This window comes from Myxocyprinus asiaticus, chromosome 48 (assembly GCF_019703515.2).
Source record: "Myxocyprinus asiaticus isolate MX2 ecotype Aquarium Trade chromosome 48, UBuf_Myxa_2, whole genome shotgun sequence".
NCBI classification, from domain to species: domain Eukaryota; kingdom Metazoa; phylum Chordata; class Actinopteri; order Cypriniformes; family Catostomidae; genus Myxocyprinus; species Myxocyprinus asiaticus.
The window spans coordinates 12,318,191-12,334,780 of NC_059391.1; positions in this window are offsets into that span (position 1 = coordinate 12,318,191).

The window sequence follows — 16,590 nt, forward strand, 5'->3', positions numbered from 1 at the left end:
TGTGTGTGTGTGTGTATGTGTGTGAGTGTGTGAGAGTGTGTGTGTGTGTGTGTGTGTGTGTGTGTGTGTGTGTGTGTAAATGTCTGAACAGCTGCCAGCATAGCCCTAGCGGCAGTAGGATATCTCTCCACAGGGCTGAATGCTACATGTGACTGAGGGTGTATTTTAACTGGATTATGTAAGCACTCTGGCCGAGTCTATGCACACTGCACAGATGAAGATGGCTATACATGAGTCAAAGCAGGGCATGTGTTCGCAGTGTTCACTTTCAAACAGGTTGAGTAATTCATGCACAGTGCTGTGGGATAAAATATACTACGGCCCTTGTATATGTGTGCTTACCATTTGTTTGACCCCTACATTATGATGCATTCGTCTGTTTGTTTTTTGTTAGTTTTTTTTTTAATTAACGTGGTCTTTCTCGTTTGCAAGTCACTTGGAATAAAATTTTGATAAATTAATACGTGTAAATGCAATTTGGTTTTCTTTTAATATCTGGGCTCTAGAACAGTAAAACTCTGAAGATTATAAGGGTCTATCAAATAATTCTGATCTGAATTCTGAAATTAGCATTTCGTAAACATTTATCTTTTAGTATAAAAAATTATCTTGATAGAACTGACCAAAAATACACTGCGAAGAATACTGGATATATTCAAATATATTGACAGTGGTTTACATATGTACATATTTAGTTATAGGCAGTGCTGGGTAGTAACGGATTACATGTAATCTGGATTATGTAATCAGACTGCAAAAATCAAGTACTTGTAATTGGATTAAATTACATTTTAAAATACTTGTAATCAGACTACAGTTTCTTTTTATAGATTGCAAGATTACATATTAACAAGGCAACGGCAGTAAATTGTTAATTTATTGATCATCCTAATCATTCTCTTTTTTCAATCTTTTACATTTTTTATTCTAAATCAGCACACCGCTGATATATGTTCGGTAAATCTTCAAGTGTTTTCGGAAGAGAGGGGGAGGGGGAGGGTTGTGTGTATTGCACTCAGAACTGATACTTGCTACAAGCCAGCCAGGTGAAGATGGAGTGGTCTACCGCAGCATTTAACCACTGGATCTATAGAGATAATTAATTTTTTAAGAATGAAATTACACCAGTGGCATGCAGCTCACACATTGAAATTAACTGCTTCAAATAGGGCTGTCACGATTATTATTATTATTATTTATTTTTTTCCAATTAAAATTTTTTTATTGATTCAACCATTAAATATAAATAACAGAACACACTTATACAAAATCAATATCCAACCCCCACCCGACTCCCAACAACACCCCAGTGGTCACACAACCATAGACACACAACAAAAATAAATAAATAAATAAATAAAATTAAAAAAACAATCACACACATAAAACCCCTACACCTCTCTCTCCACTGTCCCTCCCCGAGGGCCCTCCAAAAAAGATAGATATCTGCCCCACTTCTTCATAAACATGTCCCCCAGTCTTCTGGATACCCCCTCCTCAAGAGCTGCCACTCTGGCCATCTCTGAACACCACTCCTGAAATGGGGGCGCTCCAGCCGACTTCCTACTCCTCAAAGTGATCTGTCTGGCGATCATAACACTAGTTAGGACCCAGTTTTTCATGTGCTTATTCTCCAAATTAATGACTGCCCCATCTCCCAAGATACAGAGTCTGGGGCAAAATAAAATTTGAGAGGCCAAAACCTTGCACGTAAAACTCTGAATCCTCATCCAAAATTCTTGCATCTTAACACATCCCCAAAAGACATGGGTTGTGTCTCCATCTTCTGATTGACATCGCCAGCAGGTGGGTGTGTCTTTAAGACCAAGCCTATGCAATCTAGAGGGGGTCCAATAGACTCTATGTAAAATCTTAAATTGCATGAGGCGAACCCTTGCGTCTCTGGATGCAGTTTTGACGTTTTTTAGAATCCCAGCCCACTCTCCCTCCTCCAATACCAAAATTAGATCTTTCTCCCACAATCTCTTAAGAGAAGTTGAAGTTCCATCTCCCAGACTCTGAATTAGTAGGGAGTAATACACCGGTTCCTCATGACCTTTTCCAAAAGCAGTAATCACCACTCCCAGAGTATCTTCTGCTTTAGGAGGGTGTAAACCACTCCCAAAAACAGTACAGAGCCAGTGGCGCAGCTGTAAATACTTATAGAACTGAGATCTAGGAATCCCAAAAAGTTCAACCAAATTTTGAAAGGATCTCAACACTCCATTCTCATATAGGTCACCGAGTGTAGTAACCCCCCTCCCAATCCACTCTGACCAGCAAAAAGGGGACTTGTTGATGCATAGTTTGGGGTTCAGCCATATACTCAAGGCAACATTTAAAAAAATTTCAGAATTAAACAGTCTGGACACTTTTGTGCATACCGAGTTCAAGTCCGAGATAATGGGATGTAACTTAGCTTCTCCGATTAATTTGGTAGAAAGGCTCTGCACTGGCGAAATAGGGGCAAGAACTTCCTGTTCTATACAGAACCAGGGAGGGGCTCTCTCAGGTGGAAGCGACCAATGAGCCAAATGTCTGAGACCGAATGCATAATAATAAAATAAAATCTTGGGTAGGCCTAGCCCACCTTTGTCAATCGGCCTATGTAACTTATTGAAATGTAATTTGGGACGCTTACTATTCCAAATGAAGGACTTCGCTATGCTATCAAATTGCTTGAAATAAGAGAGGGGGACATCTACAGGGAGAGACTGCATTAAGTAATTGAATTTTGGAATACAATTCATTTTAATAACATTAACCTTCCCAATCATCGATAAATGTAATAAAGCCCACCTGCCCACATCGCTCAAAAACCATTTTATTAAGGGGTCAAAATCACACAAATCTGCTGGAAATAAAATACCCAAATAATTAATGCCCTGTTTGGGCCACTGGAAAGTACCCAGCTGGAAAGCCGTTTCTGGGCAGTACGCTGTCAGAGCCAAAGCTTCGGATTTAGACCAATTGACTCTATATCCTGAAAACTTTTTTAAAAGGAATTAATAATTCTGTGGAGGCAAGGCATAGATCTACTGGGGTCAGAGACAAATAATAAAATATCATCTGCGTAAAGCAAGAGTTTATGCGCCATACCTCCCGCCACCACCCCTGGAAAATCATCCTCCTTTCTTATCGTGGTTGCTAATGGTTCCAGGGCAAGACAGAACAATAATGGGGAAAGAGGGCAACCCTGCTGGGTGCCCCTATCCATAGTAAAATAATCTGAAATTAGTACATTTGTTTGTACTGCCGCCACTTGGTGTCTATAAAGTAACTTAATCCATCCAATAAACGTACTCCCGAACCCGTATATTTCCAAAACCTTAAAAAGATAATCCCATTCTACCATATCAAATGCCTTTTCGGCGTCAAGTGAGATGGCAGCAACCGGAGATTGTTCATTCTCTACTGACCACATGATATTGATGAGACGTCTAATGTTATCAGAAGAGCTGCAGCCCCGAATAAACCCCACCTGATCTATATGTATAAGAGATGTCATAACTTTACTTAATTGATTAGCCAAACTTTTTGACAAAATTTTTACATCTAACTGGATCAGGGAAATTGGACGGTAACTTTTACACTCGCTTGGATCTTTGTCCTTTTTAAGAATCAGACTGATCCGTGCTTGTGTCATGGTTGGCGAAAGCTTCCCATTCTTTAATGATTCAGTATAAACTTCTAGCAAAAGTGGAGCCAGTTCTATAGCATAAGATTTGAAAAACTCAGCAGCAAAGCCGTCAGTCCCCGGAGCCTTGCCTGTAGTTATGGCCTTAATAACCTTGCCAAGCTCCTCCAAGGTTATCTCAGAATCAAGAGAATTTTTTGCTCAGTCATCAGTTTAGGGAGATCTAATGGTTCCACAAAGTTTCTAATATCTACATCAGTAGACGAAGACGTGGAACTATAGAGATCAAAGTAGAATTCTTTAAAAGCATTATTAATATCAATGGCCGAGGTAAATATTTCACCACCAGCAGATTTCACTGAGGGAATGGTAGAAAAAGACTCTCTCTGCTTTATATATCTAGCCAAAAGTTTTCCTGCTTTGTCCCCCGACTCAAAGTACGACTGGCTTGCCCTGAATAGCCAAAACTCCACTTTCTGTGACAAAATAGTATTATATCTGTATTTCAATCGAGTCAGTTCTCTGAGGCCATTGGATGACAAACGGCGCTTCAGCTCTGCTTCGGCATTTTTAATATTTCCTTCCAACTCCACAAGTTCTCGTGCTTTGGATTTTTTGATGAATGAGTCATACTGTATGATCCGGCCCCTAAGAACCGCCTTAAGTGCCTCCCAAGCCACGCCCACAGTGGATACTGAGGACCAACTGGTCTCCATATAAACATTGATTTCAGTCTTTAACATTTGTTGGAATTCAGGATTTTGCAAAAGGGACACATTAAGGCGCCAGCTATATGATTTATTTTTTTCTGTATGTGGCATCACCTCTAAACTCACCAGGACATGATCTGAGACTAAGATATTTCCAATTGAGCAATCCACAACAGATGAAATGAGGGACTTGGATATAAAAAAAAAAAAATCTATTCTAGAATAAATCTTATGGACTGATGAAAAAAATGTATAGTCTCTACCAGATGGGTTCAAAAGTCTCCAAATATCCGTAAGACCAAGATTTTTACACATCCTGTGAAGTGTCAATGTTGCTCTAGGGGGCTTACACACTTTTGCTTCACTATGATCAAGGATTGAATCCATCAAAAGATTAAAGTCTCCTCCCAATATTATATCATAAGGGGTACCAGCGGTTTGCAACATCCCTTCAAGATCTATAAAAAAGCCCTGATCATCAGCGTTAGGCACATAAATATTAGCCAAAATCAACCTATGCCCCTGAATTTCAGCTAAAACAATAATGACTCTTCCTAATTTATCTTTAATCTGTTTGAGACATTTGAATTGTAGATGTTTATTTACCAGTATAATGACTCCCTTGCTCTTACTTGAGCCAACACTAAAGAAAACATGCCCACCCCATATCTTCCCAAATTTTGCCGCTTCCTGTGGAGAAAGGTGTGTTTCTTGGAGAAACACTATATCATATTTCTTACGTTTAAGAAAAGTAATAACCTTCCTTCTTTTTATGGGGTGCCCCAACCCATTTACATTCCATGTGGAAAGAGATAGTACACTCATATTAACAACTGACTTATTGATATAATAAAAAAAAAACTGTGTTTCAAAAACAAAATTATACAGACCACATTCCCCATTAGTGAAACAATCAAACCCCGAACTTCCCCCTGAACAAAACAAACAGAAAAAAGAGAAACAGAAAAAATGTGCGCATTAACCCCACGCACGAGAGCGCCAACCGGCAACAATCCCTTTAAACTCAAAAGGTCCATGAACGCCCATGAGCCCCCACGACAACTTTGCCATCGATTGCTCAATTTTGCCTCACAAATTTGTGAAGCAAAATTACATAACAGAAAACACTTTTTAAAATAACCCCCAGCCAAAAGGAAGAATGAACACAAAGAACATGTAGATTAATTCACAGAACTGTTTTAAAGGTGTGATCCTCCACAAAACAAATTTCAGCTGATATAAAACCATTCAGTTTCACGGATAGACAAATGAATGTTCATTGAACCAGCTGTTATGAGTTCAGCGGATGACGTAATCCTTCCAGTGTCCCGTAAATGGCACAAGCTCCAGCCGCTAGGCGGAGCCAACACAAAAAGAAACAAAACCGACATCCCGGTTCCCCGGATGGTCAAGTCAATTCACTGACTTACTCAATCCATCAACTTTATAAAAGACATCCTTTGTGTGAGCATGTAGATATTTTGCGGTCATCCGTAGTGTCCACTCTCAAACTGGCGGGGAACTTCCATGCAAAAGTAATCTTCCGTCAATGCAAAAGCTTCTTTAAGGAAAGTGTTATTCACAAAACAAACTCCAGACGCTAGGCGGCGCCAACACAAAAAGAAACCAAAATGACGCCCAGCTTCCTCAAAAGCCAGAGTAAATACAGCGAGTCGACCCACTCACATGAGAAGCATCCAATGGTTTACTCACCCATTGATTCAATAAAAGACATTGCCTGATTGGGACATGTAAATACTTTGTGACCGTCCTTCATTTCTATTCTCAGTTTGGCCGGGAATATCAGAGCAAAAGTGATCTTTCGTTGATGCAAGAGTTTCTTGCATTCCTTGAACCTATCGCGTTTCTCTCTTGTCTAACTCGCAAAGTCCGGGAACAAGAAAATATTATGATTCCTCCAAGAAAGCTTCCCTTTGCTCCTCGCCTGGCGCAACATGAGATCTTTACCTCAGAAATTTGGCCAGAACCGATTGGGGCCTATCGCCCTCAGCAGATCTCCGAGCAGGGACTCTGTGAGCTTGCTCAATTTCCAGCTTGTGGCCTGTTATGTCGATCAGACTCTGGAAGAGCTCGTCTAGGAATTTCACCATATCTCTGCCCTCCTCATGCTCAGGAATTCCAACAATTCTGATGTTATTCCTGCAGCTTCTATTCTCAAGATCTTCAAGCTTTTCAAGAATACATTCCAGATCAACTTTGGTCGCGTGTGGATTAGCGGTTAATTCCCTCTCCGAAGACTCCAAATAATCGTTTAGTTTCTCAGCATCCGACACTCTTGTAACTAACTTAGAGAATTTTATTTCCATCGCCGTAATCAATCAACGTATTACAACGAGATCCTCCAAGTCACCAAGAACCTTCGTCATCATCACCAATATGTTGGACAACTGACGCTGGATTCGTTCTCCCGCCGCGCCATCCAAATCGAGTCCCTGGTCTGTAGGCCTGTCGGGGCTTTCATCCTGAACACGTAAGTGTCTTTTAATGTCTCCAGAGCCTGATGATTTTGACTTCTTTGCCATGTTTTACCTCAAAGAGCAAATGTGTAACTGGGTGTATCGAATTTCACCAGATTATAACATGAGAATAATAAAACATTTAGCAAAGTGCGCAGAGCTCGTCGTTCACATGTCTGCTTCTTGCATGAAGTCACGTGACCTCAGGCTGTCACGATTATTAAATCTGGCTGACGATTAATTGTCAAACAAATAATTGTTATTATGACGATTAACTGTCTGTTTTAGAGCTGTGACGATTGTCTCATTAAGGGCTTTTACGATTAATTGTCATGTAATTTGTAATATTTTTTAAGGTGTGCTTTTTTCTGCATGTGTGCTTCATACACCTTAAGAAGTCATTTTAACATATTTAACTTCAAATATATAAACAAATAATAAAATAGGAGTAAACTATGATTTCCTTTTAAGGCTTTAAAAACTTCTGTATGATATGAAAAATAATGTTTTAAATATAAAAATATTTCTAAATACTTAAAATATGTCTTTTTTTGTTCAACATTAGTTTTGGTCAATTTTACATTTACACTTGTTTTTTGAACTCATATATTTTATAATTTTTTTAAATAAAAAAATAAAATATAACTTAATATCAAACCCTTTGAGATTTCGTTTCATTATTTTATCACTCCACAGAAACAGAGTAAGTGTGCGTCTCCTCTGTGTCACTTCGTGTCATTAACACAACATGTATGAACCAGGAACATTTGCCATTACACGATCATTTAAAGTAAACCAGAACGCTTTGCTTTCACTATCTAAGTTTAAACTTGTTAATTATTTTCGCAGGAGTTTGGCGCGAGCCAAAATAACCGCGATCAGACAGTTATTTAATAATCGTGACAGGCCTAGCTTCAAAGGATCTTGTGGATGCCATCTCTAAGGGTCCTGCCCGCAGGGTACACTATAGTTCAACTGCAAAATGTGCAACAATATGAAACAAAGCCAATCGCTCTACTGTTGCTGCTGATGTAGTGGAGTCCACTGCATGAAACCTGACATAAAACTGGACACAGTTGTTTGTTGTGTAACTCAGTGTAACTCTGCTGTTTTCAAATATTCTGCTCTTTTAGAATATTCTTGCTGTTCAAAAGATAATTTCTTGCACCTCAGCTTTAGAAGGTGATGGACTATCAGTAAGCAGTATGGGTTAAAAATGTTTCAGTGTTTTTAGATGAAATCTTTGTCCTAGCAATGTCGTTGCTGTTGATTTTATGGTTATTAATTGTAATTCATTTTATGACCATTTGATGTTGATTTTATGATCATTAATGTCCGTAATGTTACTATTGTTTTATGCACTTAAAATTAACTTGATGTTGAATGATAAATATAATATAAATATTTAATTCATGTAATGTTTAATGCACTTTTTAAAAATGTCATAAGGAGCTCTGTTGGTGTGGCTCTTTTTGTTAGTAATAAAGAATGGAATACAGAACATTTTCCTCCTCTTTGAACTTTAATATTAAAATTATTATCCTACTCAAATGCATGTGACAAAAAATAAGATAGAATTAGGTTGAAAGTAATCCAAAAATAATCGAATTATATTACCCCAAAAATGTAATCTACAAGATTACGTTACTGATTGCATTTTTTGTCATGTAATTTTTAATCAGTACCTGATTACAATTCACAAGTAATCTGCCCAATGCTGGTTATAGGCTAGTGTATCATTATACTGGATATGCTTATTACAAGGATTTTGGGATACTTGATTCTGGTTGGTCAATCGCAGCATTCTGCTATCAGATATTTTTGAATATTTACTGTTAAACTGTATGATTGGCCAATGTCCCAGGCAAGTGATTTCCTACATGTCTTGCGTACCACTTTGTGGTCACTTTCACATCTCATAATGAGATTATTTCAGCTCAACTTAATATTTTATGTCCTTTTATTTGTTTATTTTGTAAGAAGCTATGTAAAAAGCAGGATAATGTGCAGACATTATCACAAAAACAAAACTGTGATTCAAAATTCCCCTCCACTTCACATTGGGGTCCTGATCACCTTGTTGTGTTTTTTTAGGGACAATGATTGGCTGGCTGACTGTACAATATTTCTTACATACTGTATAATAAATCTAAATAAAATGAATTTGTAATTTTCTTTTTGAAGAAAAAAGATAAGGTCCAGAACACTAATGTTGCTTGCAAAGAATACTTTTTATTTACACAGCATTGTTTCAATCATACCATATTCACCTGACAAAAGTCATAATATTAAAATGTTGCTTTGAATTGTTTTTCCTGCTTATTACCAATCAGGTCTGCAAAGGGTCTTTGTTTTTTGTTTTTTTACTTATAATTTTCTTTTTTTAAATTGCTGAAGATTGGCACTGCATTATTATAAGGCAGTGGAAAGCCTGTCCTGTGGTGGGAGGGTGGTTTCTCTTGTGTGAGAAATGCAGAGTCAAGTGAAATGAGGCCAGATCAATTAGAAGTGTTTATGGTTGACTGCACCCTGATTGGTTGCATCTCGTCATGCAGAAAGGATGACTTAACGCTATCAGTGCACAGCACCGAGCTGATCACCCACAATCCTTCTGCACTCATTGTAATTCAATCATAGGAATACCAGCCCAAACCAAAGGCTCCATTCAAAACCCTGGTGAACTGATACTAGTGACCATTGTGGGGGAAGGAATACTCAAGCATTGGGTAGAACTGCTTTGATGTAGGCAGAGAACATTTTTGCAAAAAGAACAAAATCTGTGTTTTATTTTTATTTATTTTTTACATTTAACAATATTTATTTTTGAGCTGATGAAAATCATTGCGCACTGAGCATGGTGGCTTAGTGGTTAGCACTATTGCCTCACAGCAAGAAGGTCCTTGGTTCAAGTCTTTCTGTGTGGAGTTTGCATGTTCTCCCTGTGCTTGTGTGGGTTTCCTCTGGGTGCTCTGGTTTCCCCCACAAGGGGGATATGTCCCCCCAGTATTCGGATTAGTTGTGAACCAAATATTGGTTTTTCAGTGGCTGATTCATATTTGCATTTGTCTTTGTCTTTCTCAGGTCCAATAATCAGTTATCATGTTCTTAGACAGGTCAACAGTTCCCAGCATGGAACAATCTGATCTGAACAGCACAGACCTGTTTATGAATGCCGTTATGAAACAAGATATTTGTAACAGCAGAGTGCAGGAATTATCACACTGGTCCTTGCGCTGCTCGACTCAGAGCCAAGCTGCATTGGTTTATCTGACATGGCCAGCAGGCAGAGTTGTCCTCATGGACTGGTATGAGGTGGCACCCTACATTCCTGGAACCACATTCTTCCAGTAGCCTCCTCTTCCAAACACAAAAGGAGCATCAGTCACCATTCACTTTCATTGTATGGAAAAAAGATGCAAGATCGCTTTCAGCTTGCTCACAGGGGTTCTAAATACAATTATTATTTAATTATTTATACACAATTTACAATCATATTTAATCAAACTACACAATGATCACTCTCAGACTTTATAGATATTACAGTTTCATTTTATTTTTTTAATGCATGATTTCCTGTAAAGCTGCTTTGAAACGATGTGTGTTGTGAAAAGCGCTATACAAATAAAAATGACTTGACTTGACCTGAAAGTGAATGGTGACTGAAGGGTTTGGAACAACATGAAGTGAGTAAATTGTGACAGAAATGTCATTTTTGGGTGAACTGTTCCCCTAAGAACACAAGCTCAACAAGTTTACTTGGGTTTTGCAAGCGAGCCATTGAGGGAGAGAGCAGTCTGCAGACTTTACAAAACTTTCCATATAACTTGTAAAAAGTGTGTTCTGAAGAGAAATACGTGACGTTGCATTCTGTTTTAACTGGAGAGGGTTATTGTGGGTAACATTCAGTCCGTTCTCCTATTCAGCCCCAGGTGAGCAACTCCAAGTCCCCTCCTTACTGGGCAAAGCAACAGTATTGAGAGCTTTACATAAGTTTTCTACTACTTTTTTATTGTACTGTTACTCTCATAGGCTTGCATAACTTGATGGGGCCCACATCAGGGCTGAAATTCATTTGTTTGGATCTCATCCCAATTTTCAGACAGTAAAAATCTCCTGGCTCACTTCCAGTTCTGAGTTCTGTGGGATAGCCTTGAGACTTGGTGGCGCAGAAGCCAAACTAGAGTTTTCTTTTAAACATATGTCCTGCTGAGTGAGAAAAAAACGTCATTTCTGAAAGGGATGTGAACCCGCTTTGTTTACGAAACCCTCAAGATTCTCTCAACCTTTGCTGGCCATGCTTTACACACAGTGCTTTTGATCTTCAGATCCTGTTTTACACGTTTATGAATAGCTAGTTGTATAGAAATAGCTGTGAAGTTTCCTGCAGGAAAGAAGAATCATTGGCAATCTCTTGAATATCTCAATTGTTTTTTGTAGACACCTATCAGATTAATTATAGAGCACATGGAGACTTGCTTCTTAGATTTTTCTTCTTAGACCCCAATAATCTCACATGTGTCTTCTCTGGAGTTTCAGTAGAGATCTCAACAATGTCTCAGACTGTGCTCGGATTTGCCAAGATAACAAAGTCTGCAATCAAATGTCAGAGGTTTCAATACGGACTCAAGCATTCCAAATCAAATTATTTCAATATGAAATAATAATAAATACATACTGTACATTTTTTAACTATACTTCTGCTGTATTACAACAATTATCTCATCTGTGCCCAGGCAATAATGCACAGGCTTACCTGGGCCCCCGGCTGCAGGGGGCCCTTAACTATCCGGGGGGTCCGTCACGGCATCCATCACTTGCCGTTGGCGGGAGGACACGTATCTAAAGGCGTTCAGCGGGAGACGCCGATGTAAACACGGAGAGTGTGCACAACAGCGAAATGCATCCGTGTAGCGCATGTCATAGAGTAACAACGTTACCACCCCCTAAAGGTTAATTTTGAGTACACTGGAGTATACTTGGAGTACACTAGAATATACTGTAGATGCTATAGACATAAACTAAAACTCTAAAACCCTCATTTTGATTTCTTTAAGTCTCCTGAGCTAAGAAAGAGCAAGCTCAACGTAATCAAATTTCGATAATAAAGGTAATATATAATAATAATAATAATAATAATAATAATAATAATATAATGTTGAAGACATTTTTATTAAAATAATATTTTATCATAATAATAGTAATATATTATTGAATAAAATAATAAAATAGAGTTTAAAGGAATATTCCTGGTGCAGTAGAAGTTAAGCTCAATCGACAGAATTTGTGGCTTAATGTTGATTGCCACAAAAAATTATTTTGAATTGTCTCCAAAAATCAAGATTACCGTGGAGACATCACCCTGCAACAGAGTTGTAAAATTTGATATAACTTTACACAGAAAAGGTTAGCAAGAGATTTTATAACACTAAAATCATGTTAACACGTGTTTAAGTCTTGTGGCTATACTTCTGAAACAGTGAGTATTTTAGAATTGACAGAATTTACGGCCCCATTCACTTCCAAGTGCCTTGCTGTAACCGTGATTCTTGCTTTTTTTTTTTTTTTTTTTTAAAGAAAATTTTTGTGGTAATCAGCATTTTGCCACAAATGCTGCCAACTGAGCTCAATTTGTATTGAACCTGGAACATTCCTTTAACCAAAACAAACGGGGTGATCTTGAGTGTGCCTACCACAAAGATTAGCCCAAAGCAGGTTGACTGGCCAATAATAAAAAAAGACCTAAAAAAAAAAGGTAAATTATAATTGACTAAAAAAATACGGTTAATTGACTGATTAATCAGCTCAACATAGCAATGTATTAACTGATTGTGTTAACTGACAGTTTATGCATCAGTGTACATAAATGTATGGTCCAACTTCTTAGTCAACTAATTCTGGTTCATTAACAAAGTAGCAGTCTAGTTAATTTCAAACTTATGGATTGGTAAAAGTGAGAACATTTTGCACTAGTTAAAAGGGATATTTCACAATATGCAAATTCTGTCATCATTTTCTCACCCTCATGTTGTTCCAAACCCATTTGGCTTTCTTTTCTCTGTGGAAGACAAAATAAGTTTTTAGGCAGAATGTTAGCCTCAGTCTCCATTCACTTTATTGCATCTTTCCATACAATCAAAGTGAATGATGCCTGAGGCTAACAGACTGATCTCGCAGTGAAATCGGAAACTGTTGGTTGAGTTTTCTTAGCTAAAATCGGTCTGTGCTTACTGAAATTTGAAACACTGCCCTCAGTGGCCAAAGGGTAAGTGTTGTTGGGCATATGGGCACATGTGAGCCATATCGTAAAGTCATATTGGTTTAAAACAACATGAGGGTGAGTAAATGATGACAGAATTTTAATTTGTGTGAACTATCCCTTTAAAACTGTAGACAGCTCTTTTGAGGAACATGGTTGTTTCCTGCAGATTTGGGGTGTTGGGTTGTGCGCTAGTATTAGTTGCCACCTGAAAAAGTTTGAGAATTACTGGCCTAGAGGAAGGGTTTTGAAAAAGACAAACCAGTCAGTGGGAGGTGTTAGAGCAGCATGAGACTCAAATGCACGCGGAGAGACGTGACAGACATGTCTGCAAAAGTCTGTCTCCACTCATTCTATTGCTGTGTCTAAGGACTGCCCTACGAGGGGTTATACACTTTCTTCAGCATACACGTGACATGTTGTCCTTGTCTCTGACACTCCCCCTCTATTCCTCCCTCTGGTCTCCTCTCTCGTTCTTGCTCTCTTGACAAAGATCTGTGCACACATGCATGCAAAGACACATATACACGCAAACACCAACACGCACTCCCGTGCCTAACTGCTTCAGAGGCTTGGATGGAGCCAGGGAATGTTAAACTTAGCTTGGGAGAAATTAGTTAACTTAATGTATACCACATGTGCATCACCCGCCTGAGACGCCTGGCTTTGTTTTGCCAGTCTTTTAAATAGTGCGGATTACATAGATTTACATCAGCAAAACATTTTATTCACTTTTTTCCATCATTTGTCAACTTCAGAGTAATTTGTGTGCTGCTCAGACAACCTCGAAATGACTTAGTCTTAACTATTGCTCATACTAAGTATTAAACTTTGGCACACAACTCTTTCCGGACTGTTTGTGCTATGTATGGACATGAATGATACCTCAGATCATGTGAGTTGTTGAGGAGAAGTGTTAAGACTTTTCTAAGTGATCAGGCATATACTTTTCATTTAGTCAACAATACAACAGGTGAGAAAATCCTATAAACGTACATTAAAAGAGGGAGTCAAGACTCTTCTTTTGACAACAATATCTTAGAGACTTGGAGGTGGGCTCTTTTGAGTTGTGGCAATAAACAACAAACCAGAACTGGGATAAAATGTCATCACAGTTGACAAATAATTTCTCTTTTGTAAAATTAGATCCAGTAGAGCTTAAGGAAAAAAAACATACTCGGGTGAACGACGAAGCGTGAGATATACCTGTATAAACGTCACATATTTACATTGCATGGAATTTCCACCACTCTAGGCTATAGATTTGTTTTCATGGAAAATTCCACATCTTCTCTCAGGTGGAGGTTACACTGATGTGGTTGGTGGAGCGCAGGGTCCAAATTTATGGTTTTGCCACACCTGCCAAAAAGGCTAAATTGAGACAATTCAACAGCCATAAATATTTCTTAACAAAGCTAAACTGTTTTTGCATTATGTTATATCTAAATTGATTTAATTTTTGGTCCCTATGGAATGATTTCGTTTTTTTTTTTTTCGTTGCATAGTTGTGGAAAACAAAAACGTGAAGATGCTCTTAAATGGTCTCATAGAAACATGTTGAAATTAACACTAGAGGCGCTACAACAACAATCACAAATCATAAGTAAAATGGCAGATTATCAGTTCATAAACACTGACTTTCCCCCCTGTTTCTCACATAATGCTATCTGATGACATCAAAAAACTTTTGTGCATGACTTGTAAGGTGTCACATTTTAACATTTGCATTAGGCTACATAACCAACTACTGTTACAATCTTGTTAAGGCACAATCACATTGCACAGTTACTCAACTGATAGAGTGTTGCACTTGCGATGCAAAGGACCAGGGTATGAGTTCTAAAGAGCTCATACTGTAAGTAGACATGTGAGCAGAAAGTGTCAAAAAAGCTGCTGCAGTTGCTACATAATGTTACATTTTTATGTCACATTTGATTTTTCTGACACTTTCGGTGAGGTTTAGGGTAGGGAGGTAGGTTTTTTTTTGGTTTAAATCTCAATATAGTATAACCTTAAAAACCTCATCTGCTTGGGTGAAACTTTTACTTGCTTTTAGGGCCACACAGTGGACATTTCCACTCGGAACTGCCATGATATGTTTAAGGACCCACATACTGTAATATCATTTTACAAAAATGTTGCCACAACACAATGCCACAATGTTTTGTTTTGGTGACTTAATGTGAGGAACATTCCACATATGTCGCCACATGGAGCTCCAGAGGTAGAATGTATTTATTTATAAATTTTTTGTAGGCAGTTTGTCTTTTAATTGAACTGAACATGTCAGTCACATCAGCAAGAGTCAGACAGTCGTTAATATATTTTGTCTTAAACCATTTAATGTAACAGTCCCTAATATAGTTACCAGCCAACTGGTAAGTAACTCTGTGTTGTTTACTTGCCAAACCTTATTTGCCTTATTAGCATTTGGTGAGTGTTAATTTTAGAACCTGGTTATATGTTAAAATTACCCACACTGCCCTTTCCAATTCACTAACCAACCTTCAGTTAACCCTTCCATTAAGGTCAGCATTCCATATTCGCCCACTGAAACTTGCCAGACGAGTGGTTTAACAAAACCAATTAGGCATCCGCAGACCAAGCAGGAATGCCTGAGCCCACACTAAATCATAGAGGAATTCAGCCATTAACAAACTTTGGTTTTCCATCCTTATAAAGGCCATGATCTGGCATTCTGCTTAAGTTTGTTGTGCATGGATCTGTGTATCCTATTGAGGTTTTTGATGGACTATGATTCAGTTTAGCCCAAGTAATGCCTTATTTCTGTATGAATTATACATTTAGGATTAGGAAGCATCTATCTTCTTCAGAGTAATTTTAAGTGCAAGAAAGCCATATTCAAGCCAGTGCAATCTCTGGTGATCTTAATCAAAATTTTTGCATACCCACTCTTATTTACAAAGTGGACTGATATGACTCATTTGAAAGGAATAGTTCTCCCAAGAATTGTTCAAATTGGCACGTGAACGTGCATCACTCCATGTTTGACGTCAATAATGTAACATGCAACTGGTTCTTGCATGTCTTTCAACCATTCACTCATGCCAAGTTTGAATATGCTAATGAGATTTGAGAGCAGAGGGGAAGATTTACTTAAAGGTGCAGTGTGTGAGATTCAGAAACCCTCGTTATTAATGACACCTGTGGCCGTTAAGTGAACTGCAGCCAGCTACCTGTTGCTCGTGCTCATGCTCATGCACACACTCCATAGGCACGCAAGCATCGACCAAAACAATGACGTAACATACAAAGAGACAATGTGATTTACTGGCATCATGCTGACAGATGAGGTAGCATAATTAAAATTACACAGTTATGATTGTTTTACTACAAACTTTGAGACTGTATATTATATTTGACTCTCCAGTGCTGTAACAGAGTTAAAACAATGTGTGGATATAGGTCTGGCTATGCGAGACTGTAGTTTGAAGTAATCGCTTTTCTTTGCATGATACATTGACTGCATTTGTACGATAGCCTATGTCG